Genomic DNA, 7,929 nt, shown 5'->3' with positions numbered 1-7,929 from the left:
AGTTTATTTATTTTTCAAGAGGGGGGAGGAGGGGAAGAGAGAGAGGGAGAGAGCATCACAAGAGTGAGATCATGACCTGAGCTGAAACCAAGGATTGGATGCTTAGACAACTGAGACACCCATGTGCCACTGGCTTGGGCATTTTTATATACTTACTTTCAACAGATGTAGAAGATGAAGGCTTGATGTATTTAAGGCGTGGACTTTCCCAGGATCATACAATAAATAGGTAAGTCATATTTAAAAATCACTGCATGAATACATAAAAGAGTAAGCACTATCTACTCCTCCAGGAATATGCATGTTCCTTTTTTTAAAAAAAGTAAGTTATATAGGAATATTCATTCTGTTTTAAGAATGGATGGAAGGTAGAAGGGAGTTAGGCTGATACTGAAGGACTGTCTCATGTGGCAAACCAAACAATTTCTGAGAGTATCTTATATTAACCTGGAGGACGGCTAGTGAATGAGATCCTACAACTGGGAAGAGCAGTAAGAAGTATTGTTACTTCCAGATCACTTCCTTTAAGGGGTGGTCCAGAATAGTGGTAGGGCCATTCAAGCCAGGCTTTGGCAAGTTTATGAATGACATCTCTGGTGGTGAAATGGCGAACAGAATAGATAAAGACACATGAGAAGTAATGTCTGCAGGTGTCTAACCAGTTGGTGAAAGGGAAAATCAGTCACCCTAATTGCTATAAAATAGGAAGAGAAAAATACAACTTAGATTCTTATCAGAATACGGCTGTATGTAATCTAATAATATAGCCCCAACCCAATATTATTTCATTTGTTTCTATTGAATAAATTGGGACTTTCCAAGACACATTGCTAAGCAGAATACTATTAGCAGGCCAGACAAGAGACATTTAAACAATTGTTCAATAAATATCATCGCTGACTGTTTAAAATTATATAAGTAATACCTTCTTGAGGTTAAAAAAATCTAGTAACACAGAAGCATATAAAGCGGAAAATAAAGAGGACTTTCTGTCTCTTCTCTGTCATTCTATTCCCCTGATATAACTAGTAACCCGTGTGTTTTCAAGACATTTTACTGCATGAACAAATATATACTCTTTTGTCTTTATGTAAAATAAATGGACTAAAATTATAATTCTATATATATGTACATAAGGCTATAATGTAAGATTGATATTTTTTTCTATCAGAAAAGAAATCTTATCATACACGTGCTATTACTTGATTTATCTCATTTTCCCCCAAAAAACACATCATGGAAAACTTTTTAAGCCAGAACATACAGTCCTACCACAGTCTTTTTAAAAAAATTACAGAATATTCCATAATATGGAATCTTATAAATCATTAAACTATTCCATAACATTTTATCATTTTCTCAAGCTAGATTTTCACACAATTATATATATATATATATATATATATATATATATATATATATATTGCCATGTGTATTTAGAGACCTAAGTTCCAAGTCATTACCAATGCAAGCTTTTAATCATAGAAATGCTGTTTTTCTCTATTATCTGGAATAAATAAGATACTAGGGATTTTTTGGAAAAGTCACTTTATCCCATTCCTTCTCATACATTTCACACTAAATATATTGGGGGGCAAGAAAGTGGATGTGAAGCCAATTGGCTGAGTTTAATATACCCTGTAGACCATAGTTAAGTATGTAAAAATTTAATAAACTCAAATTTCCAGTTACTCTGGCCAAAAGTTTATGTTCAAGAAATATTAACTGACCATCTTAAAAGTAAATCCTAAATGTTGGGATAGGTAGTTAGGCAAAGTATCCCTCTAATGATTCTAAGGAAAACTCACTGAAGGAGTCAGTGCAGATGGGGTCATCCATGCAGCAGCAGCTATATTTTCTTTTCCTTTTTGCTTATCCCCCCTTGGCACTAAAGACACCCTTGTGTACAGAGAAATTTTGCAGCTGGGCAGAAGAGACAAGCATCTGGCTAAGAAACAACACTATAACTCAGCACAACTGTTGGCTTTCTACATTGATCTTATTAAATTTCAACTTGTTCTTCTGGAAAAGAGATTCACTAAGAGAAGAAAAAATATTACGCAATTATTTCTGGTGTAATGGCTTAAGCTAATAGGCTTCACATAGCATCTAGGTGGGAAACACATTCACCATCAAATGGGGACATGGCCGGCATGGGAAGTCTTCTTGGGGTCATCAAAAACCAAGATAACCTCCCCTCTCTTCCCACCAAAAAATTACCAGGATATCTGGACTACTCCTTTATATCTGGCATATTTAGCAAAAAGGATAAAATTAATAGTCAGTTAGTATAGACACAGGTTGAGAATCTTTGTTAACAGAGTTCAGTGAAAGCAAAATAGTTTGCTGGAATACCAAAGAACCAATATTTTCTTTAGTGTAAATGGAAACGTCTACACTTCTACTAATGTCCATATTATTAGGGATAAGGATACTGTCCAGAAAGCAGAACAAATAATTTCCCAAGCCTCAAGCTAAGGTAAAGAAAAATTATGACTAGGTCAAAGTTGGTTTTTCTATTTATAAATGCAAACAAAAACAAACAAATAAAGCAAATAAACAAAAACAAAACCCTGGAGGGAATAGAGATCAATATTCATATAACAGATATCAATATCAGCAGAATATTTAAATAGTATAAATATTATAATATAATTATAAATAATATAAAAAAACTATGGCCATCATAGACACGCACCACTTTCTCAGGCACTGGATGGGGTAGGATGGGGTTGGGCAGAGTAAAAAGCCAGTAGCATGCCTATACTCATATTCCAGAAATGACTCTGGAACTCTCTTATCTTATCTTTCCTATGCTCTTTCAACCCTCTATCAACCCATTCTCTGAGAAGCCCTTGAGAGGGTCTTCTGGATAGGATGAGAAGAGAAAAGAAGTTGTCTGCAAGATGCTTCTAGTTCCACTGTAGACAACATAGCAAGAAAAGAACAATCCAAGGCACTAGCAATTCTTATAAACTAAATAAAGCTAGCTTGCTTTTGTAAATCAATCAAAAGCCCTTTAGTCATCAAGATATATTTATATAACTGTTGCATGCATCAAAACCACAATGAGGTACCACCTCACACCTGCCAGAATGGCTAAAATGAACAACTCAGAAAACAACAGATATTGGAGAGGATGTGGACAAAGGGGAACACTTTTGCACCGCTGGTTGGAATGCAAAACGGTGCAGCCACTATGGAGAACAGTATGGAGGTTCCTCAAAAAATTAAAAATAGAGCTACCCTATGACCCAGCAATTGCAAAATGCTGATTCGAAGGGGCACATGCACCCCAATGTTTATAGCAGCACTATCAGGAATAGCCAAATTATGGAAAGAGCCCAAATGTCCATCGACTGCTGAATGGATAAAGAAGAAGTGGTATATACATACATATATATACACACATATATATACACACACACAAAATGGAATAACACTACTTGGTGATCAAAAAGAATGAAATGTTGCCATTTGCAATAATGCAGATGGAACTAGAGTACATTATGCTAAAGAAGTAAGTCAGAGAAAGGGAAATATATGATTTCACTCATATGTGGAATTTAAGAAACAAAACAGATGAACATAGGGGAAGGCAAGAAAAAATAAGATAAGAACAGAGAGGAAGCAAACCATATAGAGAACAAACTGAGGGTTGCTGGAGAGGAGGTGGGTGGGGGAATGGGCTAAATAGGAGATGGGCATTTAAGGAGGGCACTTGTTGGGGTGAGCACTGGGTGTTATCTGTAAGTGATGAATCACTGGGTTCTACTCCTGAAACCAATATTACACTGTATGTTAACTAACTTGAATTTAAATTTAAAAAATTAGCAATAAAAAAAATATGTTGAATAGTTTGAATACCCTAAAAAAATAACCAAATTTTAAGAAATTATAAAGTCTTTGCCTGCTACTTTATAAATCAGTATTATGATCCTAAATATCACTTAAAAAATTCCATGGTTATAGGAGCACGAACATGTGTGTCCTAGTCATGCAAGCAATCTTGAATTCTCCCTGATTAAAAATCAAAGTTAAAATCACCTGCCACAGGGTATAGCCAAGTGTCTTTTATACCAAGTTTATCAAAAGAAGTTTATAGTAGTAAACAAAGTTCAATTCAAATATGGTTATGCATCACAACTGCTTGCAATAGTGACAACCACAATTATGCATTTGTTTACATTTTACTTATTTATTTTTATTTTTTAATGTTTTTGATTAATTTTTGAGAGAGAGAGAGAGAGAGAGAGAGAGAGAGCGCGCACGCATGAGTGGGGGAGGGGCAGAGAGAGAGGGAGACACAGAATCCAAAGACAGGCTCCAGGCTCTGAGCTGTCAGCACAGAGCCCGACATGGGGCTCGAACTCACGGACTGTGAGATCATGACCTGAGCTGAAGTCAGACGCTTAACTGACTGAGCCACCCAGGTGCCCCGCATTTGTTTACATTTTAAATTGTAGTAGAATTTAATTGGAGAATTGACATATAATATTATACTAGTTTTAGGTGTACAACTTAGTGATTTGACAATTATATACATTATGAAACATGACGATAAATGTAGTTACCATCTGTCACCATATACCGTTATTCTATTACCTCTGACTATATTCCTTATGCTGTACTTTTCAGCCACGATGCTTACTTATTTTAACTTTGTGCCTCTTAATTCCCCTCATCTGTTTTGTCTTTTTCACCCCCTGCCACTACCCTCTCTGGCAACCACTGGTTTGTTCTCTATGAGTTTGTTTCTCTTTCTGTCGTTATTCGTTTCATTTTTTAGACTACACATATAAGTGAAATCACATGGTATTAGTCTTCCTCTGTCTGACTTATTTCACTTAACATAATAGCTTCTAAGTCTATCCATGTTGTTGTGAATGGCAAGATTTCATTCATTTTTATGGCTGAGTAATATTCCATTGTGTATATATACCATATCTTCTTTATCCATTTACCAATGGGTATTTAGGTGTCTTTCATATCTTTACCACTATTAAATAATACAGAAATAAATATAGGGATGCATATATCTTTTTGAATTAGTGTTTTCATTCTTCAGGTAAGCACCCAGAAGTAGAATTAACTGGATCTGTATGTTACTTCTATTTTTAGTTTTTTAAGGAACCTCCATACTGCTTGCAAATTACATGTCTGATAAGGGGTTAATGTGCAAGTTACATAAAGAACTCATACAAATCTACACCAAGCAAACATGTCTGATTATAAATGCACAGAGGATCTGAAAAGACATTTTTCCAAAGAAATACAGATGGTCAACCGACACACAAAGAGATGCTCAACATCACTAATCATCAGTAAAATGAAAATCAAACCACAACAAAATAGCACCTCACACCAGTCAGAATAGCTAGTATCAAAAAGACAAGAAATAACCAGTGTTGGCAAGGATGGGGAAAAGGGAACCCTCATGAACTACTGGTGGGAATATAAGTTGGTGCAGCCACTCTGGAAAACAGTAGAGAGATTCCACAAAAACTAAAAAAATAAAATAAAATTTAAAAAAGTATGCATTTTCTATGTGCGCAACTTACAAATGATAACTACACAATAGAATTAGAAAATTGGCCGCACTGGTCTATTTGCAAGTCACTTACCATTTTGTATATCTCATTCTCTTCTCTATTTAAATCTCGACATCGAGAATTTTCTTTATCTCAGAAGCAGCAACAAGCTCCTGAAAATTATTTTTATATTATAAAAGATTGCATTTATACATATACATATATATATATATTTCCCCCAGAAAATGGTCAATTTTTTGAAACTACCTTTCATATTTATTAAGAGATATAGGCTCAAAAACAATCAGCAAATTAGTAGATTATGTCTATGAACACTTGATTTTTATTGAATGTTGTCAAGACATCAAATGTGTGGGTTCACCTTTGAAAAGTGCTAAATTTGCATTTATTCTTTTGTCCCTAGGCTAACAGCTGAGTGTTGTTTTTTAAAGCACCCATTTGAGGTGCTAAGAGGTCCTAATTAGATGAATTAAACAAACACAACATTAAGTTTCAGAAATGAAGTGTCAGAACAGATACCTTTTGATCTGCAGATAACTAAGGGAGCAACAGTAAATTGCAAATAATGTGATTGCATTTCCTGCCTCAACATATTGGGTTTGATCAAAAGTTTTACTTTAGTAACTGCCCAAGATATTGCTCTGAGTAATTGAGAGGGAATAGATTATATTTTAGGGACTGCCAGCTGCTTTCATTCTCATTTTTCCTGCCCATGTCAGGAAGGAAGGAAGGAAGGAAGGAAGGAAGGAAGAAGGAAATAGAAAGGCTTCTGTGTTACAGCGTAGCATTGTTATCCTTAAGAGGAGTATGTTGTTTGTAGGGCCACTAAACAAAGTAAAATAGAACAAATAAACATAACAACAGCAAACCAGGGGTGATGCATTTTAAGTCAGTTCAATCAACCAATATGTAAGTAGGTACTGGGTTCGTTTTCGAGGGCCACCAAGATCACTTGAGGGATTTACAATCCAATGAGGAAAGGAATACAGATATTTCTACAACTAATGATAACACATGAGACAATGAAATTAATTATAAACATGAGCATCTTCTAATTATCTTTGAGGTGGTCAGGGTAAGCATCGCTGAGATAAATTTCAACTGTACCAAAATGAAAACTCAGCACATAACACATGGGAAAAGAGAAGAAGAACAATCCAGATTAAGAGAATAACGTGGGTTAGGACAAAGTGTGATGGGAGAATCTAATTCGAGATTTCACCCCAGCCCAAGTCCAGGAGTTAGGGTAGGAGAAAGAAGAAGTTCAAGTTCAAGGGTGAATTAATGATTTTAGCTTGATGGCTAACCGAGTTTGAAGTCTATGGGAAATTCAGATCTAAAGCTCAGGGTGGGTATCCAAATTAGAGGTAAAGATGGAATCATCCAGACAAAGATGGTAACTGAAGCTCTGGGAGCCCTTGGGCTAGCCCAGAGCTTATGCATCAGTATTGTTAGAGAGTAAACCCACGGAATGCCTATAGTTAAACACAAGTTAGAGAAGATGAGAATAATAAAAAAAACCTCCTTGGAAGCAGCAAGACAACCAAGAAAGAGTGTACCTCAGATACTGTAAGAGGGTAAGCATTTCACGAAAGAAGAGAGTGGCCAACATTGTCGAACAATGCACACTAGCAGCAGACTCAGCTATGAGAAAGTCATTTGCACTCTTGGAAGGGGCAGGTTCAGTGACACGGTGGGGTGAGAAACCAGACTGCAGACTGACTTGGGTAAACTGGTCAATCAAGTCATGAGTGAAGAAGTTAGCAAAAAAGCAGGATGGGAAGTTTTTCCAGTGGAAAAGCATATTAGAAAATGGAGAACAGGAAGGCAAATACATCCAAAACAAAACAAAACAAAACAAAACATCTCTAACAATATCATTATGAAGTACTATATTTTAACTGGTTTCTGTGTGCTATTCATTGAAGAGGTGCCTCAGTAAAAGCCTGAGATTTTCCAGGCAGAGCAATGAGTAGATCACTTCAAACAATTAAATTTTGGCATCTTCAGTTGTGTGATACCGCCTAACTACTAATTTTTAAGGAAAAATATGTGATGTGTGTAATTAAAAAATTTCATATTTAAAAATATTTTTTGATAAAAGATGCATATTCATATCCATAGAGACTTACGAAGCTCTGGAACACAATCTCAGTATAAGTCTTTCAAAGGACTAATACAGGACAAAACATCTGCAAAGAAGAAAAATAAGACTTTCTGCCTTTTTTTAAAAGTTAAATTTAAAAGTTGAATCTTAAAAGTCAATTGAGCCTGGGTGGCTTAGTCAGTTGAGCGTCGGATTTCAGCTCAGGTCATGATCTTGCGGTTCATGGGTTCAAGCCCGCATTGGGCTCTGTGCTGACAGTGCAGAGTCCGC

The sequence above is a fragment of the Lynx rufus genome, unplaced genomic scaffold (genome assembly GCF_022079265.1).
Source record: "Lynx rufus isolate CCGP_SWC_20201006 ecotype Redwood Valley unplaced genomic scaffold, mLynRuf1.p SCAF_5, whole genome shotgun sequence".
NCBI lineage: Eukaryota > Metazoa > Chordata > Mammalia > Carnivora > Felidae > Lynx > Lynx rufus.
Note: the sequence above shows the minus strand (reverse complement) of the source record.